The sequence below is a fragment of the Lathamus discolor genome, chromosome 1 (assembly GCF_037157495.1).
Source record: "Lathamus discolor isolate bLatDis1 chromosome 1, bLatDis1.hap1, whole genome shotgun sequence".
In the NCBI taxonomy this organism is placed as follows: Eukaryota; Metazoa; Chordata; class Aves; order Psittaciformes; family Psittacidae; genus Lathamus; species Lathamus discolor.
Window position 1 is genome coordinate 157366033 of NC_088884.1, and position 26146 is coordinate 157392178.

Sequence of the window (26146 nt, forward strand, 5' to 3'; positions counted from 1 at the left end):
TGGGCAAAAGTTCATTTTAGATCAAACTCTTCATCCCAAAATCAAGAGTGGCAAATCCACAAGAACCCCTCAAATTTTATGTGGTGGAGAAATTCCCCAGAGCCAAGGATTAGCTTTGGAGAAGCTTTAGGATGATCAGCACTAGTGGCATGACCTGTTAACACAGGCAGTTCTAAACTGTTCCTACAGTTTAGGATCAGAATATGCTGATCCTATTTCTTATTTCTGGAAGTATCAGGTCTTAGATGAGGTTTTGAAAAAAGATAAAAATGAATGGGACTGTCATTTGTTGCATGGCTGTTCCTACTGAGTGAAGATTTCCAGACATAGTTGTGCTGTCCAGACATCACATGGGCACAGGACCAATGCTTCATTCCTGTTGGTCTCACTACAAAGTTTGGTGCCTAAGTAAGCATCAGGAGCCCAATCACTCTACTCAAGTACTTTGTCAATCAGCAAGAATACATCACTTAGCGCTGCTGGATTCATTGACTTTTTATCCAACTTTAGACCCCTACAGTTTGTGAACCTCTTCATGTCTATTAAAATTGATTTAAAATAAAAATAAAATTTAGAGAAAGCAACCAAGCTGATACAAAATAAATACCTCTCCCTTTCTTCCAAACTTTTAATAAAGGAGGATGTTGCAGAGCCATCGCAAACACGATGTTAAAGGTTTGGATCTCAGAACTTATGAGAGATCTGCTTTTTTTCAACTCACTTTCCAGCTGTTTTGGTACAGCAATAAGTCAGGTCTACACACTGCCCTGTAAATGTTTGTCTAGGAGGTTCAACCTACAACATAGCAGGAGATACTACTGAAACATTTCTTTTAATTCTCATAGTGGGTTGTAATGATCAACAGCGGTACTTTGCCCACAGGAAGTAGCTCAGCAAGATGAGGTAAGATTTACACATTCTCTCTAAAACTTTCAGCTACTGCCTTGCAATAAAATATCACAAAGGAAATTGTAAAGAACATGAAATAAATAATTCCTGAGAATAATGCTTTCTTTAAAATAATTTAAGATTTATACTTTAGCTTCCACCAAGCTGAGCTCTGGTTTGATGACTGAGAATTTGGAAAGTAGAGTTGTACAACAAGTACATATGCTTTCTGATTTATTCTTTTTTCCTGTTAGCAAATCAGATTGTGGTTTCTTTCATCAAATATTATATGTGATTTTACCTACCTTAAATACTTGAATGTGGGAATTGACACATCAGGTCTAACAATCTGCATGCGTGGCTGTTTAAGGAACTGCACATAAAAGAATCATGAGTACTCTGGATTAAAAATATGTGAAACTTTGTGCAGTTACAAGAGAAACTTGGCATGTTTTCCTGACTCAGCCGATCTTCTGCTAGCCTTCCTGAAGAACATTGTGGGCTATGTCCCACTCTCTGGACAAAAAGACAGGGAAAAGTGTTCTAAATATGTTGGCTGTGAAACCTGAAATGATGTAAAATTTGCCTGGTCTTGAGTTTTGTTTGAAACTGAACTCATTTTCCCTCAAGGATTTGCTCTGCTTCCCACTCTTTCTTCAACAAATACAGTTGGGCTAATCCATAGTGATCATGGACAATTTATGGCTCTGCATCAGTTCTGTGCAGAACTCTGTGACTTCAGATGGTTTTGACATGAAACCAGATGAAGAATTCACTCAGTCCCAAAGCTTAGCATGCAATTCAGAGCAGGAACTCATGTGGATTGAAACTAGAGCAACTGGTTTTGTAATCCCCTTCAAAGAGAAACAACCAAGCAGAACAGCGATTCTGGTAATAGTTTAAGGAAGCTCTGTTGATTAATGACCTCGAGCTATCTACAAACAAAAATAACTGGAAATAAGTTCAAAAGGGATGTCACATTCCTGTCACTCGGGGAATTTTGACTAAAACCTGAACACGTTGACAATTGCGTAACTTTGTCTTGCAGTGATTTTTGTATTCCCTTGCTGTCACAAACAAGGATTATGCCACGTAGAGAAGTGTTACAAGGACATAATGATTTTTTCAAAACAGAGCAATGTGTAGTACTTGAAAATGTGGTACTAGGCTAGGAGTAGTGTTTTTACCCCGTTTTTGGCTTGTGCTTCCCAGAATTTATTTGGAAATGACCTGACCACTTCTGGCATTAGGATTTTAAAATGTGGTTTGTGGAATAACCAATAAAGAAGTGTAATTAACCAATTACAGTGTTGAGCACATGGCAAATCATGTAAGAAACCTCAAATCCCCAGGTAATACTAAGAAGTAATGTATGAGCAATACGTTAACTTCTGGGAATCGATAGTTCTGAAAGTGGTAGATCTAGAACTGGTCCATTATATTTAATTTTCAATCTATTTTTCTTCTTTTTGGCTGCAAACTGATATTTTTGAACTGCTTTCAAAGCTAATGAGTGGGTGTCACTTTATGCCAAGGTGCAGCCTGGTCATCTCTGTGGCTTTGTGGAAGTCATAGAATCATAGAATCATAGAATAGTTAGGGTTGGAAAGGACCTCAAGATCATCCAGTTCCAACCCCCCTGCCACGGGCAGGGACACCTCACACTAAACCATCCCACAGAAGGCTTCATCCAACCTGGCCTTGAACACCACCAGGGATGGAGCACTCACAACCTCCCTGGGCAACCGATTCCAGTGTCTCACCACCCTAACAGGAAAGAACTTCCTCCTTATATCCAATCTAAACTTCCCCTGTTTAAGTTTTAACCCGTTACCCCTTGTTCTGTCACTACAGTCCCTGGCAAAGAGTCCCTCCCCAGCATCCCTATAGGCCCCCTTCAGGTACTGGAAGGCTGCTATGAGGTCTCCATGCAGCCTTCTCTTCTCCAGGCTGAACAGCCCCAACTTCCTCAGCCTATCTTCATACAGGAGGTGCTCCAGTCCCCTGATCATCCTCGTGGCCTCCTCTGGACTTGTTCCAACAGTTCCATGTCCTTTTTATGTTGAGGACACCAGAACTGCACACAATACTCCAGGTGAGGTCTCACAAGAGCAGAGTAGAGGGGCAGGATCACCTCCTTCGCCCTGCTGGTCACGCTCCTTTTGATGCAGCCCAGGATACGGTTGGCTTTCTGGGCTGCGAGCGCACACTGAAGCTGGCTCATGTTCATTTTCTCATTGACCAGCACCCCCAAGTCCTTCTCTGCAGGGCCGCTCTGAATCTCTTCTTTGCCCAGTCTGTAGCTGTGCCTGGGATTGCTCCGACCCAGGTGTAGGACCCTGCACTTGTTGTGGTTGAACTTCATAAGGTTGGCATCAGCCCACCTCACAAGCGTGTCGAGGTCCCTCTGGATGGCATCCCTTCCCTCCAGCATATCAACCGGACCACACAGCTTGGTGTCATCGGCAAACTTGCTGAGGGCGCGCTCAATCCCACTGTCCATGTTAGCGACAAAGATGTTAAACAAGACCGGTCCCAACACCGATCCCTGAGGGACATCACACATTACCGGTCTCCAGCCGGACATCGAGCCATTGACCACAACTCTTTGTGTGCGGCCAGCCAGCCAGTTCTTTATCCACCGAGTGGTCCATCCATCAAATTGATATCTCTCCAATTTAGAGAGAAGGATGTCGTGTGGGACAGGGTCAAACGCTTTGCACAAGTCCAGGTAGATGACGTCAACTGCTTTACCCTTATCCATCAATTCTGTAGCCCCATCACAGAAGGCCACCAAATTGGTCAGGCAGGATTTCCCCTTAGTGAAGCCATGCTGGCTGTCACCAAGCACCTTGTTGTTATTCATGTGCCTTAGCATGCCGTTCAGGAGAATGTGCTCCAAGATTTTACCTGGCACAGAGGTGAGACCGACTGGTCTGTAATTCCCCGGGTCTTCCATTTTCCCCTTCTTGAAAATGGGGGTTATATTTCCCTTTTTCCAGTCGTCAGGAACTTCACCTGACTGCCATGATTAAGTCCTTTTAGCACTTTAGCCTTCAGAAACTTTCCTTGCTTTGTGCAGCTCAAACTGGACTTTTAAAATAAGGGGGTTTAGGCTGAACTAGAACAGAAGAAAAGTTGGCTGTTAACAGCAAAAAGTAGGGAAGGATGTTAGTGAGAGTAGAGTGGAGAGAATGATTGTAGGTGAGTCTAACACCTAAAAGGGCTTCAGTTCTGAAACACTGTGTTTCTTCTGATTTTTTATCTCTTTGAAACAATATATTCTGAAAACTCTTTTTTTTTTTTTCATTATCTGTTCATCTTGGCAGTGAAATCTTGTCTTTGAGTAGTTTACATGAAAGTGGAGTTACTCATGAATGGCTTTTCATACCTCCTATGAAGGTTTCATGCGTCGTTATGGACTGCCAGTAACAAGAGAGCAGCATACCAAGAGCTTTCATGTGCTGGCGCTCAAACTACTGCCCACTGCCCTGAGGAAATAATAAGCAGAAGGGGAAAACTGTGCTTTTCCTGCAGGCTTTTTTTTGTCTTGACCCATGAAGGAGCGGGGTTGTTGATTGAGAACCCAAGCTGTGCGTGACTGTGGTTCATTTGACAGCACTGACCAAAATTGAATATTTAAGGTTTAAGGAAATGCCCAAGGAAAACAAAATGACAGAAACAAAAAGTACCTAAATACGCGAAATGAGTCGTAGCATAACAAAGCAAAAGACTGCGCTGTTAAATTTATTTTACTGTTTCAGTCTGCATGGCATTTTAATTGCTTAAACTTTGAAATGTACATATTTATGTACACATTGAATATTTGAGATCCAGTATTAGGCTACCTCAGCAAAAAAAGAGCTCCAAATTCCCTGTGGTTTGATTTTTATATTTAATGTATGCATTTCTAGGATATTTTAAATGATTTTAGTTTGCTGATCAGGGTGAGATTAAGAGGTGTCTTGGTCACGGACCATAGCTGCCTGTAAAGGCAGTGGGTATGCGAAGGTTCAGTCCTCTTTAATTACACAGGCATACGCTTGACAGGGTGCAGTGGTTGCAAGCTAAAGTCAGGGAAAAGCTGAATAGAAAATAAAATGTAAATCTTTTTATGCTAAGCATAATCAACTATTGGAATAGTTTCCTGAGGATAGAGGTAAATTCTCTTCTCAGGACTGGATCTCCTTCTGAATAAATGCTGGACACCCAGCTCTCGGATGCTGGTTCTAAGCAAGGAACCACACTCAGCCAAATTTATTAATGGTTAGTGCTGTTTTCCCTCTGTTTTAATTTCAGTCTAACATGCAATTCCTTTGCATCGAGATAACTACAAGATGAGGAAATGCCAGAGGCAACATAAGGGAACCAAATTCTCACTTGGCTGTGAACTTTCTCCTGCAATGAGCTGGTCAGGAACAGCTATAGCTTGCATCTGAGTCCACTGGTGGCAACAGAGAGGGATCTTGCTGCAAGTGAAAGTACCAGGAGAAGGTGAAACTGTGTGAGATAGATAAGCTGCAGATCAAAGAGCAGAGGAGACAAATGTCTGGAAGCCTCCAAAGAGGAAATGGGAAAGAATCAGGGCTCCTGCTCAGTATAGGGTATAAAATTAATAGATGGAAACATTTCTCATTATGTGGCAATAATTTTGTCATTTTTGTGGTTTATGAAGTCACCAGAGCTCAGTGAAGGGTTTAACGCCTCATAATTCACAGATGCCTGTAGGGTGTGTGCATCGCTGTGTGCAAATGCCTGTGCAATGCTGTTTTCCACGTGTGAGTTGCTCCATTGGCCTGTTTGGGTGGCAGCACGAGCAGAGTAGTTGAGAGGATGCCTCTGAGAGGTGGCTGTGCCACTGCCCACAGGGGAACATGTCTTGCTGTGCCTCAGTGATCACATCAAGGAGGAAAGGCTGGTCCGCAATGGACCACATTGGACAGGCTACAGCAGTACTGACCCTTTATCAACTGGTTGCATTATCTCAGCAGCATCCACTATTCCTTTGGCAACAGCTGAAGTTACATTACACATATTTTCTTCCCTATGTGAGTGATGAGGCACTAGAACAGGTTTTCCAGAGAAGCTGTGGCTGCACCATTCCTGGCAGTGTTCAAGGCCAGGCTGGACAGGGCTTGGAGCAACCTGGTCTAGTAGAAATTGTCCCTGCCCATGGCAGCTGGTTGGAACTGGATGATTTTTAAGATTCCCTTACAAACCAAACCATTCAATGATTCTGTGACAGGAACACTAGGCTTCAGCTATGTTGCTTGAAGTCATGCATTCTCTGTGGCACCATTGATGGTGAATCTAGAAAGGCTTGGGGAATGTTTGAATAGACACTGAAGGGTGAGATATCCATGTAAACAAAAATGGTATTGAGAACTAGAAAACAAAAATTATTCCATGATGATCATGATGACATGCCTTGTTTCAGAAATGAAAAGGAAAATGAGAGCCCAAACACTGAGCAAGTTGAAGATTCAGGGCCAGATCCTGAGGCTTATTCATCATTCAGCTTAGTGCCAAAAAGACAATCCCATGCTTTTGTAGATCCTGAGCTTTTTCCTATTATGCATTAATCGAAGGCATGAAATGGAGTAGGCCAAGCGGCTCTTAACATGCCCTGAGTGTGAAATGCCCCAGAAAGTTGTCAAGCACAATGTTTTCTAAGACAGAAGGATACTCTGACAGTGCTCTTTAGGATGGAAAAAGGCTCAGAGACTCCCGAGCTTCTGAGCACCAGTGACTTCCCCAGTGCCATGTGGATTCTCCAAGAAACTTAGGGTAACTCAGAGAAACTGTGATAGTATAAAGCTGCTCTCCCCTACATAAGAATCAGGCTTTCCTCTGGGCCAGAGTTCAGTTTTTTAATACTTAATGACAGAAGGATCACAGTCAGGTTTATTCTCTTTATCGTTCAAGCTGGACGACTTTCAATAAAAGCTTGTGAACTCACTTTGATAAGCAGAATTCCCACAGCCTCTATCTCACAAACAGCAATTCCCATTGATAAAGTGCTGTGGGATCATATTCCTGATGGCTGCTTTTTAGCAGCTTTTAGATTTGTCTGCACAACTGACACAAAGATTTCATTTTAACTCCAAGGGTTACCAATGTATTTCTCAGAAGCAGCTACAGTTCTGTATGAAAACTGGAATAGAAATGTCAAAGCCACAGTAAATTGTGTTCCTCTCTACCAATTTGTGACTTTATTACTAATTGAAATAGTGAGGGATTCGTATTATCCATGCCTGATGTTTCTTAGGCCTGGGGGAAAAGGAGTCAATGCATATTGCTATAGACTGACTGGCTGATGACATTTTATGAAGCAACTCAAAATGACAGGCCAGGTATGTTTGGTGAGCTGCATCGTTTGGGTGTTTACTGGTTTTTTGCTGAGAGCCAGTAACCCCTCATGACCCACATCTGTTTTGCCAAAGAAACCAATAGCTTCTTTCACTGGAAGTGACTATTGGTAAAATCTAGGGGTTTAGTGACGTTGGTAAACATCACTTGAGCATCTGCTCTCTTGCTGGGATGGATGAATTAATTTGACTCATTTCAAACCCACCTGGAAAACTCTTGGATGTGATGCTAGGGAGCATTTTGCTGTGAAGGGATTGAAAATAGGGAGAAAAGAAAAATAAAGAAGGGGTGAAAGACAAGGCAGAGACATAAATAAGCATAAAAATAAATATTACAGTGGTAGGATGTAGCATGTGTGGATGTTAATATGACACCTCCTACTACTGTGTTACCTTTGGAAGAGTCTTTCTATTCCTAATTCAAAAGACAATCTCCAATTGAGCAAGGGAAAAGTCACACACACCCTGCCAAGACACAGAAAAGAAAAAGCTTAAAGTGTACAAAGAAAGAAATTTTGAAATCTCCATCTGCAAGAATGAAGTAAAAATTCAAAACCACTCATTCTTTGGGATTTGATCATTGCAGTATAGAAATAGTTTGCATTTTAAGGCATGCATGTGCTTAATCTCAGGCATACCCTGAGGGTCCTTACTTAGGGGCACAATAAGGAGAGAGGGACAAGCTTAAGCCAGACCTACAAAGCCAGGCCCCTGGCAGTCACAGTCAGGGCAAGAAGCTTGCAGGTATAAAGCAAGCATGGTTCAGTCTGATGTGTGAGTGTCTGCACAGCTCAGGCCCATTTGTTTCTCATCACATCACAAGGCTGTTGAACAGTCCATGGTTCGACTGGGATACAAACATCCAAACTCACACTCACTAAGAGAGCAGCCTGATGCTTCATGTTTCTGCAAATGGGGAAGTTTAAATAGGTGTCCAGCAAGACACAGTCCTCTTTATGCCTTTGTTCTGAAAGCATTTGTCAGTGTTTGGCTGGTTTGCCCCTTTTTCATTTTTTAGTTCAAGAGGCACTTTGCGAGCTGCACATGCCTTAAGTTGCATACAGCTAATTCTGATGAAGCTATTTCCCTTTAGGACAAATTATTTCCTGTGACCAGTTTTCATGGACTTCTCTGATTGGAAAGAAAGCCGGTTTGATCCTATGGACTAACTAACCTAGATCAAAATCCTAGGTTACCAGAGTCTTTACAGATTTAATCATGTCACTGCTACTGGTCCTGCCTGGTATGGACAAAACAATCCCTTGACTGTCTCCACTGTGGTTTGAGAGGAGGGTTGTGGTGTGGCTGCTGCACTGGAGCTGGCAACACCCAAGGGATGCTGCTCCATTCACAGGGCAGGACGCAGCCCCTAATAGCCTAGAATAAAATCATAGAATAGAATCATAGAATCAACTAGTTGGAAAAGACCTTTAAGAAAAACAAGTCCAACTGTTACCCCAGGACTGCCAAATCCACCACTAAACAATGTTACTAAGAGCCTTATCTAATGTTTTTTCAACACTTCCATGGAAATCCCTCATTTCTCGGTCTTTTCCACTGTTGTTAACTCAGCTCATCAGATTAACACCATTGGGAAATGCCCAGTGGCATGATGGTGGGTCACAGCCCATGCACATCGGCACAGAGGTACAGACCAGCTGAGTCTGCTGGAGGTCCCCAGTGCCCATGTTATTTTTCAAAGTAGGAATTACTCTGATAAGTTCCCTTATTATTTTCAGACTTTTTATCAAAGAAATATATATAAAAAACTGTACATTTCCCAGTAAAATTGTGAAAAGTATTTTCACAATTGTGAAGCTCTTTTTCATTGAAAGCAGGCATTGCTAATGAAATGTTCCAGAAAGACATTCTGTACTTGGCTTACCCTTGCAGCACACAGCTTAGCTCCATTTCAGATCACATACAGATTGTCATCAGCCCCAAATTTAGCTTTTACCCCTGAAAACTTACTTCCTAAGCCATGGGAAGAGTGAGGGTGTTTGCAGAAAGCAGCTGGCTATGGATAGCTCTGTTTCTGCTTAGCTTCACCAAGTGATCAAGGAACCTGCTGTACCTCTTGTCCTTTATGAGGAGAAAACTGTAGTATCAAACAGGTTGCTATTTGTCTTCAAGTCCTCTTTAGATCAAGAGTCAAACACCCTTGTTTTCTATCATTTAGAGAACCAAGCAAGGTAAATGCAGTATACTTATCCAGGCCTTGATTTTAACCATGACTTTGGGTCTCTGTGAATAGCTTTGAAAAGGCAGATAACAAGTATCATGGATAAATACTCTGCTTTGAAGGTCTTGTGGTAGAACTTCAGAAAAGATGATCGGTTTCTGATCTGCATAGCTTGAAATCATAAAACTCCAGAGAATAAACCATGGTCTTACCTGTAACCTGCCTCACAGTCCTCTGCCTCTGCTCCCCTATTCACTTACCTGTCACCATGCAAAAAAAGCCTGAAAAATATTTCTGCTTTGCCTTAAATAATTTTAACACCCTCTCTTTTGTCTTTACCAGCTTTAAGGACCACAGGGAATAGTATTTTCTCATCGGGAGAAATGTCAACAGAGTGAATGTGTATAACATGTTGGTTGGTTGCACGATGATTTCTTTTTCATTGATGTAATCCTGCCACAGTTCATCTGTTCTCACAGGGAATTTATCCTGAAATTTATCCTTGTTCTTTGAAGAAGCCAGCCATTAACAATCATCGCCAAATTGCTTCAAAGCTACTTTTAGCTATGTTTGCATTCCCACTCAGTTTTGCTTTTAGCTGTCCTTAAAGCAGTGGAGTGCTAATAGCGTGTAGGCAGCATTGATGGATATGGGTGTCATGGTGTATTCAAAAAGATACAGACTTTTGCAGAAGGTGCATCCTCAAGTTCTCTACAACGGGGATTCATGAACTCTTGCCACCACTGGAACCCAAAGGCACAGCAGTGCTGTGGCGAATCCAGCATCCACCTCCTCCCTGCGTGCCAAAGCTGCCCTCTGCCTCTGCAAGCACACAGCTCTCCCCAAAAGGCTGGTGTGTGACAGCTCAGCCCTCTGACAGCCTGTCCACCAACATGTTTGCAGACAGGCTGCAGCTGGGGTCTGCATAGAGCCGTCCTGGGTGGGAGGCCACCGCCGGCCTCAGGGAGCCTGCTCTGGCGAGCAGGGACCTCTGCTTCCACCCTCCTCTTTGTTTATCTCTTCCTAGCTAATGAGCACTTGTCCTCGCAAAAGAAAGCTATCCAGAGTGATAGTAAAGATGAGAGCTACAGTAAACCAGGGAGAGAGCAGTGGGGAAATGCTTGAACTCGGGGTCTTCAGCCCGGCTAAGTGGAGAGTGTTGTTGCAGTGAAAGGACTATTAAAAATACAAAGTACAGACTCTCTGGGGCCTCAGATGTTGTTTTACCCCATGAAACATGATTTCTTATTTTTAAATAGCTGTCATGCTTGTTAGTTTAATTTATCCCTTCTCAGCTGCAAACTACAACATTTTATGAGCCTGACAGGGCATTTTCACCCAGGCTCTGTGGCTTTGTGCACAGCCCTGCCAGAGTCAGGCTGGGCTAAGCCACGGTCATACTTTGTACTCAGTAATACATCTGCAGCCCAGCTCATACCAGTCCAGAGCTCAGTGCAAAGCCCACGAGGTTACTCAGCTCTTTAAAAAGGGGTTTGGAGAGGAAACACCTTGAAACTAGCTTGTGGTGTAGGTTCCCTTGTGATATCAGAGACTTAAGGGTGGATGATGATACTGTTTTGTTTTTGAGGGTTTTTTCTGATTGTGCCCAACATTTTTGTTTTCTGCTAGATTTTTGGAGCGGTCAAATAATCAGGTCTGCTTTAAAAAGTGACTGCAAACTCTGTTACTGTGCTGTTAGCAGGAATAAAGCCATGAAAACACTACGAGCGTGTGTCAGGAGCAGAGTGCAGAAGCACATGTTCTCACTTGGTTTCAGCTGGTGTCTAGACCCAAGTGGGCAGTGCTATGTCAATGTTAATAACAGCAAAGGCAATTGTTAACATGCTTGCTGTTAATGCAGAGCTTGGTGAGCTTAAAAGCTCCCCAAATGTGCACAGCTTAGCTCCTCCATACGAATTGAGCTGCTTGGATCTGGTGTAGTGGATCTAGCCTTATGGATCCAAGGTATATGTATATTATTTTCTACTCTGTGCTGTGAATGTGCCCCAAACATTTTGTCCTGATTGGAGCAGGGATTTGACCTTTGAGTCATTCAAATCCCAGCTCCTTGCCTGAATCCTTCCTTCTTGTTCCATTTCTTGCCTGAATCCTTCCTTCTTGCTCCATTTTTGAAGTAGATGTGTGCTTTCAAAGGGCTCCAACACACGTGTCACAGTTACTCTGCTGAACTTCCTTTCTAGCAGGCAGATGGGAGCGATGGGCACAAGTACTCATTGCCTTGAACGTCCCCTGTGCAAAATGCTTGCCAGGTTCACAAATGAGCTGAATCTGACTTGATTTGGTGCAGAACACTGCAGCAGATAAAAGCTTTATTTCAGGAAAGACTGATAGCTTGAGCTGCAGGAACGATACAGGCTGCAACTGAGCCTAATTAGAAGGGCAAATGAAATGAGAGTTCCTCCCTGTACTCTGCCTGGGCAAGGCCCGTATGCCTGACCTTAGTTTTTCATCAGTTGCAGATTCATTCAGCAAATCTAAAACTGCCTTCCAAGGGGGAGTGTAGGATTAGACACAGAGGAGCCAGAATTGTTGGCTGTGATCAATAATCTTATTGTCGGTTCCTAGGTTTTCACAAAACATACATTGAGTTATGTGAAGCAAAAGCAGAAGCAGATCTTTTTGTAATACATGGGAGGGCTTTACAGGGAGCCTTCCTTGAAGCAGACACAGGCAGGAGGTATCTGGAAATCTGGAAGACATGAGAATGAAACGACGACTGATAGAGAAAGAGAGACCACAGAAGACATCTGTAAGCCTAACCACATGAGAGACCCAGAGGCAACTTCAAAACCGCTAGTACAGCCACTCTTGGACAGCTTCATTGAAGCAACATGCTATAGAAATATCATTCAGGGCTTTGTATTGATACAGGATGATGACTACAGTATGGGGAAACCAACCCATCTGGACTGAATGAAGTGATAAATACAGAGTGGTTTTATTTGTTTATGGCACTGCCAAGGCTCTAGAGCCAACTGTCTGGGTTTCCATTGTTTTGATCCAATTTGACTTTGGTCAAATCCCCCTTGCTTTCACGCTGCTAGAGAAGACACAGAGGGTATAGGAAAAGGTATGGATTTTGGATTTGGGGTATTTACTAAAGTATAGGTGAAAAGCTGTGAAAATGTGAAGGCTGTTAAAATGCAGTATGAGTATGATAGCTTGGCATCATTCTGGTGGAATCACAGAATCACAGAATCCCAAGGGTTGGAAGGGACCTCAAAAGATCATCTAGTCCAACCCCCCTGCAAGAGCAGGGTAACCTACAGTACATCACACAGGAACTTGTCCAGGCGGGCCTTGAATATCTCCAGTGTAGGAGACTCCACAACCCCCCTGGGCAACCTGTTCCAGTGCTCTGTCACTCTTACAGTAAAGAAGTTCTTCCTGATGTTAACGTGGAACTTCCTATGCTCCAGGATGTCTTTCACTCTTATAGTTAAGAAGATGCTCTAATGCAGCCCTTTGGAACTGGAAAAAAAAAAATAAATTAAAACTAGTACATATCTGGCTTTAGGAAAAAACCCTAAAGCTTGGAGCACCCTCAAATTACTTTGATTTTCGGTTAAAACTAAGAGGTCGTTTACCTTGATAGGTGAAGCACTCCAAGGCTCTTTGGGGAGGGAAAAGCACTCTTTCTAACTTGCATCAATTCCCAAGAGCTCATTGGGAAGAGTGGGAGGTGAAAGTGGTTTCGTTAAGTAGCAGCCCTCTCTGTGATGTCATTCATTCATCAGCAAGAAATAGCTGGAAAGATTTCTTTAGCTGAATCTTTCTTGTCTCCAAACAATATGGGAGTAACACCACACACTGCTGCCTGCCAATGGCAGGTTTAGCTGGGGCTGGGGCATTACTTACAAGAAAGGGCAAACTGGTAAACCCAGTGCATCTGAATGAAGAGCAGTGTCAGGGGCTGTGAATGCAGAGGATTCCAAAAGAACTAACATATATCTCAAAATACTTTCAAATAATGTCTCACCCAAAGCCAGTGAAAGGCAGTGAAACATATTCCATCAGTCTTCAGAGGTGTTAGATGAAATCCTTATACAATAGGAGGGACAGCTGCGGGAGAAAATGCTGGTGAAATATAGCCTTGTCTCAGCCATGATGAGAGCCAGCCAGGATGTCTCCTCCAGCTCCATGGGCTCTGCAACAGGTCCCACGGCACCACGTTGTCTCTAAATGACTGTGATACCCTATACATATCATCTACTCATCATCCCTGTAGTATCACACAGTTACTAATAAGTCTGTCTCGTAATTAAGGGATGGCTGTATGGAGCATGTAGCCAGTCAATAGTTCTCCTAAACAGCCTGTCTCTCCGAGGAAGGCTACATAATGAACAAGTGTCAGTAGGTCACGAGTTAGAAAGATTTTGTCTTGCTGGGAAAAGTTATGTTTACCAATCATTCATTAGGTGTCCCAGATGGATGCCGCCAGGCAGAAGGATGAGGAGGGGGATCACCACAGCCCTGTCCCAAGTGACCCTAAAAGAGCAGAAATATTAGCAAATGGTTATTGCTTTTTATTGCTTTGTTTCTGGGTACATTCTAGTGAAAAATGTCATGCTCTCCCTCATAAAAATAGTAATGACTTTTGCAGTGACTTTAACTAAGGCATCCTGCAGCTGGTACTGTGTGGATGGCTGATGCGATAACCCCAGCTGGGTAGTGCCTCATGACCTTTTCAACATGGTCAGTTGGGATATAAAACATACCTGGTCCGTGAAGAGAATTTTTTATTTCCTTTCCAGCTCAACGTGGGGGCTCCCTGTGGATTTAAATGCCTTTACCTACACACTGATATAGACGTATTTTAGCACAGAACAAACCACAGAATTAAAAGGAGAGTCCTCTCCAGAGCAACTAGAGCTGGGTTTATGAATGACGGTGTTTGTTTGCTGTGGAGAGATGATGCAAAGGAAACTTCCACCATGTATGATTCAGAACACACTCCACACGTTTGAATTTTTACAGGATTCAAACACTTCTTTTACTGATCTGCAGATCATTGTGACAACTGGGGAGAATGTGGGGTGAAGCAACCCACGGTGTATGGTGCAAAGATGTGAGGTGGCAGCAATCAAGGGGGATGTGGGCTATCACCCGGCTGTTTCTGGAGGAACTGTCTTTTTTTCCCCTTTGTGGTCATAACTAATCCAGACTCTTTTCTGTGCATCTGTTTGTGCCTGTGGGTAGTTCCTTGCCCATCACAAGTGAGGAGGCTGGGCCAACATGTGGACAGAGCCCACAGATGTCAGTGAGCACGGTGAGAGGCAGGACAGGTTTGTTCTGCTGGTTTGCAGGGGGAGAGCACCAAGCTGTTGAGATGTCAGGTCTTCAGCAGCCTCATGAGCGTAGGCTGGGCTCTGCAGGGAGCTCTGGTGTCTCCCCTAAGGCCCTTCTCCCAGGAGCCAAGACAGAAGTCATTTGACCATGGTGTAGCTCTGAGCTCACTTGTGGTTCCCTTCACACCCAAAGCAGAAGAAAAAGATATTCTTAGGGCAAGATGAAGGGAAGCGTAAATGCCCATTTCTCTGTGTCAAGTAGAGCTGTTGCATCATGTGTATATACATTTACATTTTCCATGGCTCTCTCATGGCTCAGTCTGATGAAGGGCTGAAGCAGCTGAAATTTAAACAGATATTCTGCCTAAGGTCTGCTTTAAGTGTTTATTTTGTTCTTCCTCTCCTGGGAACCTAATCCCAGATGCCCATTGATCTAATTAATTCCCATCATGACAAGGCAGCTGTATACATCCCTCAGCTGGAATCAAAGCAGTTAATTTAACTGTAGGATTGGCCCACTCTTGATTATGTTGGCTCCATTGGAGGTAGACAGGCAATTCTGGGCGTAAATAGACAGAAAAAAAACCAACATCTCTACAACACTGTCCCATCAAGCTGTGATGACTCAGATGTCTCTGGGCCTGGATGGGAGAAACTCCTTTCCATAGCTTGGTCCAACTTGCTTTACAAATTCATGCCAGAAGGCAATGAACCGTGGTGCAGAACACAGTCCTGTGTATGGGTAGGTGGGTACAGACGTCACGAAGAGTAATCTGAAAATCACTGATTGTCTCTCGTGTGGTCCCAGGGTGGAGTGTGAAGCATCTGAGGAACCTGGGATAGGCAAAGCTGAACAAGTTTCCCTGGAAAATATATTTTACCTTAGCTCACTGTCCATTCTTGCAGAGAAGAGTCGACTTTGCGGACAATTCAAAATAAATGCTGGATGTTGCCAGCTAGGTTGACCCTCAGTGTTTAAGCTGGTAAAATCATCTAGGAGATTGTGCTAACAGAGCTCTGGGATTGCTAACATGGCTGTGTCTAACAGAGCCTTACCAAAATCCCATGCTTTTCCATTCCCCCAGGTATTTTGCTGCTATTTTCTCCATTTTGCAGATGGAAAACAGATTCATGACAAGTGAGCATGAAATTCATTCGCGCCCAAGTGGCACGCACTGCATGTGGCACAGGGAAAACCTGTGCTGGAATATAATGCTGACTGCAGGGGTTTAACTCTCATGCCAATGCCCACCAGACTGCCAGTCTGTCATCAGCAGAGAGAAAATCCTCAGTAACAAATTCACTCTTCATGTCACCATAAAACATATTGGCTCCAGATGAGTGGAGCTTTGCGTTTGGCTCTTCGTCCTCATCCCTCCCTGCTGTGAGAGCAACTGGAGGGCAGGGAAGGGAGTGGGGAGTTAGAACTGAGATGCTCTCCAGGTCATTAGAGTTGTAGGAATCCCCATTATTCCCAGGATGCTTACACAGAAGCTGTTTGCATTCTGCAAACCTCCCCAGGTACTCAGGGTGGATTTACCTAGTGCAAGGTAATTTGTAACCCCCTTGTCTGTGTATTTACTTTGAGCTGTGCACGCTCTAAAAGCAAGTGAAAAATCTCAGGGATGGTGGGGGGAGACAAAGGAGGAGGGATTCTTTGCCTTGATGAATTGAAGTGTTGTTTGAAAGAGGCAGACAGGATTCTTGATATTGCTTCGAGTTTGGAGGCCACAGTCAGGAGGGGGAAGGGGAAAGGACAAGTCCTTTAATGAGAAAGGGTTAGGGTTTTTTCCTCTTTTTTTCCTTTTTTTTTTTTTTTTCCTTTTTTTTTTTTCCTAGCAATTTTAATTATCACTAAAACCTCCAGCCCATTCAGGCTCTTGAGAATACAGTTGGGCTCTCAGCTGAGGTCTGCATTTATTAGAATCCACCCGTTAGGCTGGGAATGTGGGCTGGTTTCTGTAGTGGTGTCACCGCTGGTGTTACGGGTCTCCTGGTTCTCACATTACGCACCACGGACTCCACCACTCCGCATTAGCGAGGCCCAATTAAACCAAGCAGTTGATTAAACAAGCCAATCAGGGTAATTAGTTTAATCAGATTCCCTTGGTAGCCAGCACTGAACTGCTTGTAAAAGGCAGTTAAAGAATGAAGTGCACCTACTTAAGCTCCTATTTTATTTTATTTTCTTATGCCTGAGGTAATTAGAATTACCCATGGCGAGCCGAAAATCCAAAGGCCCAAATGGGGAGCGGGGAGGACGATTAATGAAGGCGATGATGTGTGAAGCAAACAGAAAGGAAGACAGGATGTGTGGTAAACAAATGGAGAGGAGGCAGCCCTCTGGAAGGGGCACAATGGGCAGCCTCTCCACCCACTCAATGGCTCTGTCTGAAGTGGCCGGAGACGCCAGGGCTTTTGGGGGAGAGAGGGGCACGTTCCTTCTCTCTCCTCGGTGCCACCTCTGCCACCAATCCTTGCATGGGAAGACTGGGAGGAATGGGAGGGTTTTTGCATCCCACACTGTCTCACGTCTGATTCTTTTGCATCCTTTTTGGTGCAGAACTTTATCTGCTATGACACAAGGGTGAGCCCTATGGGTTAGATGGGTTGGGTCCCTGGATCTTCTCTTCCTCCCAGGAATTCTGGGCAGAGGGATGGGACACCCAGCCACTCTACACTATGGGTCCACATTTCTAAGGCTGCCTTTCTCCTTTGACAAATGCTGGAGAGGGACTCTTCACTAGGGACTGTAGTGATAGGACAAGGGGTAATGCGTTAAAACTTAAACAGGGGAAGTTTACATTGGATATAAGGAGGAAGTTCTTCACTGTAAGGGTGGTGAGGCACTGGAATGGGTTGCCCAGGGAAGTTGTGAATGCTCCATCCCTGGCAGTGCTCAAGGCCAGGTTGGACAGAGCCTTGGGTGACATGGTCTGGTGTGAGGTGTCCCTGCCCATGGGAGGGGGGTTGGAACTGGATGATCTTAAGGTCCTTTCCAACCCTAACCCTATGATTCTACAGCTCTCATTTTGGCTTGCTAATTCTACCTGCCTTTGGGGTACTGCAGTTATGCAGAAAAAGCTGAAGCTGAAGAGTTTTCAGTGGTTTTTGTCCCACTAAACAAAGCCCAGACTTTTGACTTGGTGTCCCTGCTTGGGATAAAAGTAAATTTCGTAGGCTCTGTTTGTCCACTGCCCACAGTCACCAGGGATAGGACTTGGGAGATGGGGATAGTTCTACTCCTGCCACTGTTGTCATCAGCTGAAGAGGGTAGATAGGGAAGAGAAAAACTTCAGGATAACATACAGTGATGCTACCCCAGAGCATACCACCTTCCAACAGTCTGGGACTTGGGACCTTGGGAGCTTTTCATTTTAACTGTAGCATGTTCTTCTTGAATCTCAGGGATTCATTTCACCATATCTAAATGCTTTGTAAATTTGCTTTCTGCACCCACTGCTTCTGCAACAAGGGTTTCCACAGCTGAACCATACATGGGGCTAAAAGCTGTCTCCTTTAGCTCATTCTGGTCTGAACAAACCTAAGAGTTTTCTCTGTGACCATAATCTCTGAGGAAAAGCACCATTCTCTGCCTCTGACTGTCTTATTCCGTACTTCTGTTATATGCTTTCCGAGGTGGACATACCCAAACTCCTTACAGTGCTCAAGGTGTGGATGCTGTATGGATTTGTACAAATGGATGTCATAATGACACTTTCTGTTATATTCCTACTTATTTGTCTGAATGTGACTATATTCTTTGCCTCGGTAATGTACTGTAGCAATGAATTTCACAAGTCAGATCAGCAGCTTGGACATGCTATTATCTGTTGTTACCCTTGGAAACTCAGAGGTGGAACAAGAAGGTCTTAAATTGTTGTTCAAGGCTGTGGATTATAAGCGGTATGTTGGCATAAAGCATCCAAACCTGTCTATTCCACTTGTTTATGCTCAAATCATTGCATTGCAGTGTACTAAATTAGCCCCAGCTGTCCAGAATGAAGAAGAAAAGAAAGAATATGACAGTATACCCACAGGTTTGCTCTTGGTCAGCAGAAATCCATGGGACCATCAGTCTAGAACTGCTAACACTCTGCTCAATGGATACTTTCTTCATTTAGAGCTCATGCAATCTAATCTCACTCCACTTACAGCACCACACACTTATAAAGATTTCCCATGACATTTAGTGAATAGCCAGAGCCTATCACCCCCAAATGGTTATAGGGAAAGTTCTGTGAAATACACGCTTTCTATTCTCGTAGCTCATTATTTCCTCACACAATAATTTTCAGAACTATATCAAATACATTATCCAAAGACATTCTTGCAAAGCACTTACAGTAATTACTTTTACCTAATACACTGCAGTGTAGCACTCAGAAGAGCTAATTTCCTCAGCAGTTTTTACCTATCAGTGGAGGAAAACAGCCAGGCATTGCCAGGCTGACTGTTGGAGTCTGATAAAATTGAATAATTAAATGTTCTTGGCTTGTTTTACCATGGAAATGTTTTGGGTTGGTCTTTTAAAAATCATAACCTGCTTATACCCGTCTAGCTATTGCAGGAGAGACGTGCTTGTAAAGGCTTCATTCAAGCCTTACAAGAAGGAAACCAGACTCAGATGTGGCATAACCAGACAAATATCTCTTGCACCTTATGCCTATCTGTCTCAAGCACATAAACTGTGCCCACACTTCTCACAAAGGACTGCAGTAGGCCCTTGACCCTGAGACCAACCAGCATGGGCAGCACAGCAGAGTGGGGTTTATGGCATAGCATATAAATGGGATTGGTGGTGAATACACAGCTGAGTGGCATGGAACATTTAAAGATGCATAGCCCGCTGAGGTAGGTTTGCAGGACTGAGAAGAACAAAAAAAGAGTCAAATCTGAGGCATCAGATCAGTTTCTGGAGAGAGACATTCCCGGAACTATGCCTTGGTTAGATTTCAGAGAGATCTGACTGGAACAGCCCAAACCAGACAGGAAGCAAACTAATAACAAGGCAAATCTTCACAGACATCTCTTTATCAATGTAGATGCACCCAGATAAAATGCTCAAGGAATGGGACAGAATGTAAGTAAGACAGAAAAACACAGAAATGGGTCACAAGGGAAAGAAAATGGTTTTCCACTGAAAGTGATATACTCTGGCCAGGTAGATCTCATCTCTGGATCTTTGGACGTTTCCAAAGGTTGTTAAGTTTTTTAATGAGCTGGGAAAGTAAAGGGCACCAGTAACACCACGAAAACAGATGACTTCATTAAGAGTTGGCTGAGCTGATGTTTTTTTTTTCCCCCAGGAGGCCAATAGATTTCATTAGGAAGCAGGAAATGGCTCAGAGAGCTGCTACAAGCTTTTCATTCCAGGTGGAGATGGAAAGGACCAAGAATGACTGCTGGAGTTTGGGACACGACCACAAAGACCATGAGATGTGGCTGGGAGTAGGGATAGCAGGCAGTCACAGCTGACCGAGCTCAGACAGAATCAATGTGCCTACAGCCTCAGCCGCATCATTTAAACTGCTTAAGCGTGCAGCTCATACAGGAGGGATGTCCTGGTAAAGCAGGAAATCCTGTGGAGAGATCTTGCAGATTCCCCTGTTACTAGACAGTTTAAAGTATTTTGCATGTATTGTTCAACACGTAGGTGGTATTTGAGTGAAGTGTTATGGACTGACCTTTTAAACTCCTCAGAGTTATATGTTTGGCACTAGAGTTTTCCTTCTGATGGTCTTAGAAATGGTGATAAAAAAAAAAAAGCCCTGAAATTTGAATCCAAGTCCTAACTCCTCAAACTGTCCCAGAATAGGTTTTGGTTCTGTGTTTGAAATAAATTTTAATTCTCCCAGTGCTCCCTTTGAAAACACATGCAAAATCCTCCACCCCTGGAACAATGACAAGGGACTGGGAACATCTGCACTGGAATGGCCATAGCAGGCATGTTGTACAGTACCGTGTGTCAGCCTTACAAATTCCCATTAATCCCACCACCGAACTGGCTTTCACCCGTACGAAGACAACCGCCTCTGCAGCAACGCTAGCGAGCCACTCCTGACCTCGTCCTTCTAACCCACAATGTAGACGAGATATCTGTGATGCTGAGAGAATGAAATGCTTCAGTTTTACATGAAAAAAGGGTATTCAGGCTTCTAGGCCCAGGAGTACAAATTATTAATCACTCCTCACAAGGAATCCGCAGATGGATGTTTAGCACTATTCACCGCGACATAACTGCAAATCAATTAGTTCATTTTGTCCTACCCTGAGGCTGTCTGGCAGACAATAGCAATGTCTTGTGCAAATGCTTTTATAAAGAAGACACAGGGGGAAGGAACCATAAAGGCCATTGGTTCTAACGAGCAATTAGGAAAGTGTGCAGGGCTCGCTTTCTTTTTTTTCCTTCTTCCCCCTTTCTTTCTTCAATTCATTCCGAGGCTCTAATTCTGAAAATGATGCTTTTCTTCCCGACTTCCTGTTTGTCAAATGAAGTGCTAATCAGCGGCTTACAGCTCTCTAGCCAGCAAGGGGAGGATGAGGTAAGAAGGAGTTGGGAAAAGTGGAGAGCAACGGAACAATGTGGGGGAAACAATGCTCGCTTATGCTCTTCAGGCCTTCTGGGCAATGGGGGCTGCATGCAACTCCCAGGAAAAATAACCTGCCCCTAAAACACTTGGTGGTGATGCTCAGAGGAAGGAAGCCCCTTGCTCCAGGGAACGCAGTGAGTGTTACCCAAGTGATTTGGTCCCCACTGATATGCCTGAAATGCTTTCCTTTGCTCCCTGTGCAAGTAATAGGGAAAAGTAGAAACCCAAGTCCAAACTGGGGGGATCCCATCTTCCCTCTGGAAGGGATGGATTCCTTCCAGCACTGACAGAGAGGCCCGGGGAAAGACACTTCTGACACAGACACCTTGTTACATGTCTCAAATTAGGAGCAGTGGAGCTGGGCTTGGCCAACCTACCTCCACTTGCAACTTTGCTTGGGAAGAGCTCAATGAGAAGGGCCCTGAGGTGTCTCCGCTGAGGACAGATCTTTATCATGTACTGCAAGCAGCCCCTGCCTCTCTGGCAAAGACAGCAATATACACTACCACACTGAAGATTTGCTTATAAACTTTCATAAAGGTATTAGACCCACCAGTGAATTAAAGGTAGAATTTCTGCTGGAGAGATGAGCCGCCTCAAGTATATGACCTTCCCAGAAGAGCACACTTTAGGATTCCCTTCTGTTTGCCTTTAAGGTCCCTATGTGTCACAGATGCTTGCAAAGTACTCCCAACAGCAGACAACAATGCCTCTTGGGGCAAAACTCCCTGATTTACCATGCCTGTTTCTCTGCTCTCTTACATTTCATGTAACCATGCAGTGAATATCAGACACTGGGGGAGGTGGTCTTCGACAGCTTGCAGAATCTAATGCAGTGAGAATGGACCTTGATTGAGACATTTAGGTGCTATTGCAATATAGATCTCTGGCTGGGCATTACTGATACACTCTGGGTGCCCAGAGATCAGCTGAGAAGGGGTTCCTTCGCAGTGCATTCCTAGGAGATCCCAAGGCACATTCTCTCCTCTCAGCATTGCACTGTGCTGAACTGGACTACAAAGTGTCTGCCAGTCCTCTTTGCTCTGCTCAGACCAGAGACTGATGATGTCTACAACTGGATATCCACAAGCACTGCATCATATGAAACCTGTATATTTAATTGTGTGCTGCCAATAGTATTTTATTTCTGGCTTGCCATAAGCATTCATAGGGGTGATGATTGGGATTTTTGGTAGACAAACAGTTAAAACTGTGCAAATATTATTTGCATTAAGTTTGAGCAATATATGCAGCCATCTGGAAAGTCTGTTCCAGATCAATCCCTGCTGGCATCACCTTGCTCGGAAGGTATACGTGCTCTCCATGTGGCTGTCTAGTTAGTAGGTCTGGTTATTTGAGTTGTGGTTTCTGGACAGGTTTCTTCATACTACACTTGCTTTTTCTTCTTCTTTTTTGCTTGCTATTGCTTGAACTTTGCCGCTTGTCAAGTGACTGCCTGGTGACTTGTAGGAAATTTCAATGTCATTCCTCTTGTAGAAATGCCTCCTCTGCAAAATCTGCTCCCGCTCCTCAGTAAAAAGGCAGGTACCAAACTGTGCATTGGCAAGTCCAGGGCTTCAGGGGGCTGAAGCAGACGAACTAGATGGAATTTGCTCTTTTCATGCAATACCCTTTCAGGCTCTAAGACTGTTTATTATTGTTATTATTTCCTCAGGGACATAACTTACAGCACTTGTCTTTTTGGCTCCTGCTGTGTGAGTCACATTTCTTGACGCATTTATTCTTGCAATCTCTGTGTCGGATAAGGACATCTTATTTTGCCATTTTACTAAAAGAAGAACTGTGAGAAAAGCTTTCAATAACTCCCATGAGTACAGCTGGGCAAATTTTTCTATACAAATATTTTTTTTTTTTTGCCAGAAAATGCATTTTTGACCAACTGAAGCTGTCTGCGCTCGTAAATCTCTTGAAGGAGAGGTGAAAAATGTGAGCCAAAAAGAAAAAAAGAAGGAAAATTTCTGGGAAGAGTTTGACATTCATTAAAAGTAGTAGATAATTTAGAAAGGGTCGGCTAACCTTATTTTGAAAAAGGAGGAAAGAAAGATAAAACCAGACAGTTTTAGGAGCTTTTCCACCTTCCAGCTGAGTTGATTGTACTCCCTGGTGCTAGAAGGGATGATCATGTTCACCTGCACTTGCTAAATCTTGTTGCTTCCCTTGTCTGATGCCATTGCTCATTTGACCTCACTGTGCATTCTATGCCCCCAAAATATTACCCCTTCACCACCAGGCTTGGGGCAAGTGCAAACAACCAGTGAGGGTAAGACTGGAAATCAGCCATCCCTCTCGGTAGCATTCTTGCAGCTGAGCATACCTTTAGCTGCTCTGAAAAAACCTTTCTTTTTCATCTTTACCTATGTGAAAACTGTAAAAAACTGTATGACGAAAATCTCACCTAAACCACTTTTGAAGTACTTCAATAGTAAGCTTGTAGACCCTGGTAGTTCAAGTCCTCTGTACCCTGGGCACCTAAATACTCTGAAATACTTCAGCATTTTGTTTGAAGTAGCTAGAAGACCTTTGCCACAGCAAGTCTTAAATAGTGAACTTCTAAATCTTGGATTGGCCCCCAAACCACTAATCATCCTTTCTCCCTGTCAAACTCAACATCAACAGACTCAGGATGTCTGAAGAGAAATAAACAGTGCAGCAATGAAGGAATGATCACTAAATCTGTTCTGGATTTCACCCATCCTCATCTTTATGTTGGAAATGCTTTGCTGAAATGATAAAATGGAGAATACCACCTTAAATTTGCTGCCGGTTAAACAAAATGTTGCTTTCAACAGGTGATCATTCATTTCTGTCAATGGTATTTTAAGACATAGTTAAAGGATGCTCTTTTGTCTAGATAGCTCCTGTCTGAGTTTGATAAGAAACCCACCGAAGCTGCATACCTTTAACCTAACCCCACTAGGCTTTGCATTGGGTTTGAGCATGTACAGGCTTTGAAACACGGTGGTAACAGATCTTGCTTTCTTGTCATCAAGAGCCTGAGTGCAACCATGGTCTGAAATAACGCAAGAGAGGTCTTTGCTTTGTCCACATGGAGTGATCCCCTTGGGATCCTGTCACCCTCCCAGAGCCAGGGGATCTGTGCTGTCAGCGCATAGGGCTGCAACCAAGCAGAGAGATACAGAAAGCAATTCCTATACCACGTGAAGGTGTTTTAATGCCACCAGCGAGAAATTAGGTTGATCACAACCAAACATCTATTGCCCTAGAAGCTGCTGATTCACCCAGATTACAGTGTGCTGTGGAGATAGTTGAGTTTCGGAAGGCCTTTGCCAGCACCAGCATGCTCCTGATGGAGCTTCACTTGCAGCACAAGTTGCACCCCTTGCCCACTGTTCCTGGTAGTTATTTTGACAGGGTGCTTGGCAACCTGGGCTTCCCAGGTCTGGGAATTACAGGGGCATGGTGATCCTGAGCATCCCAGGGAGCCCAAATACAGGGATCAGCCAGTATATCTAAAGCAGAGGGGGTCTCTGGCCCCAGCTAGATTTGCCCTGGCTGTCCCCAAACAGAATTGCTGCAGCAATGAGCAGAGAAAAGCAATTTCATCATGTGGGGAATTTCAGAAGGTCCAATTTTCATCCTACATCTGAATTAAAAAAAACACAAACCAAAACAAGCAAAACCAGCTTTGGAAAACCAGGCAGCTTGGAAATCATGAATTCAATTTCCTTCTCAGCTCAAATAAACAAATTATGCACAATAAAGGAAGCGAAACACTACGAGAAGAGGGAGGGACAGAAAAAAAAGGGAAGTCAAATAAATGAGGCTTTCTTCATTCCTCAGTAACCATGAGCCAGCCCCACCCAGGAATCCATGATCCTTCTTGAAGAACTGCTCCAGAGACCACAGCTATTTGGCAGGACCAGAGCTGAATGCAGTGCATGGGCATCTCTGGGGGAGCATGCATTGGATCTCCTTTCCTTTGGAAGGAGTCCGTGGCATCCCTACATCCTTCAGGTTCCCTATCTCAGTGGATGTCTACTAGACTTCCCGTCCTCATGGATGTGGCCAAAGCCTGGGACTTGTACTCTCCCCCTGTGGGAGAACGAGGTGGGAAGGTGTGAAGGAAGTCTGCCAGTGAATGGTCATCACCCCTTTTACCACCCCTAGCAGCAGTGACGACCCTGCACCTCTCTGCTTGACTCAAGCAACCTGCTCCCTCTCTGGTCAGGCTCGTTTCTCCGGAGTCTCCCAGTTGGCAAACGGCTTGCATTCAGGCACAGTCAGTATTAGTTAATCAGCATGTTTAATACATTAGCATGCACATATTTATCTGCATCCACTGAGCTTTGTAAGCAGCAACTCTTGTAGCTCAGGCTGGAAAATTAGTTTCACAGCTGCGGAGGGTAGCTGTTCATTTATTTACAGTCCTTGGAGACCTCGCTGAATGCAATGGCACAAAACAAAATGAGGCCTCTAATCCAAAAGCCAGGAAGCTTAAGCACCTGTAGAAACAGTTTTGCATTCCAAGGGGCAAATTATCTCTAATCTTGTTAAATGACTGCACTGCAAAACAATCGCAAAATGCTTTCTTCGATGGCCCATAACCAAACATGAGGGGTCCATTACTGCTCTGTGTGAAGGAGAGCCAGTAATCCTACAGGAGGACACAGCTGATCACAAAACAAGGGCTTCAGTCACAAATAAAGAAGAAACGAAATAAAGCTTGAACTGTTTGAGAACGGATGCTTCCAATTTTCTAAATTACAATAGCAACTTGTTGCCAAGCAATTACAGTTTCATCTGTTTTTTCCTTCTTTGCCCCCC

General features: G+C 43.9%; 1 long non-coding RNA gene across 1 annotated transcript in view; it reads left to right on the forward strand.

Moving 5' to 3' along the window:
- The first annotated feature begins 844 nt into the window (after positions 1-844).
- Positions 845-26146, forward strand: part of LOC136007432 (uncharacterized) — a 59794-nt gene continuing 34492 nt past the window's right edge. Inside the window, exon 1 of the long non-coding RNA XR_010609698.1 lies at positions 845-903. This is a non-coding gene — a long non-coding RNA (uncharacterized LOC136007432). The remainder of the gene's footprint in view (positions 904-26146) is intronic.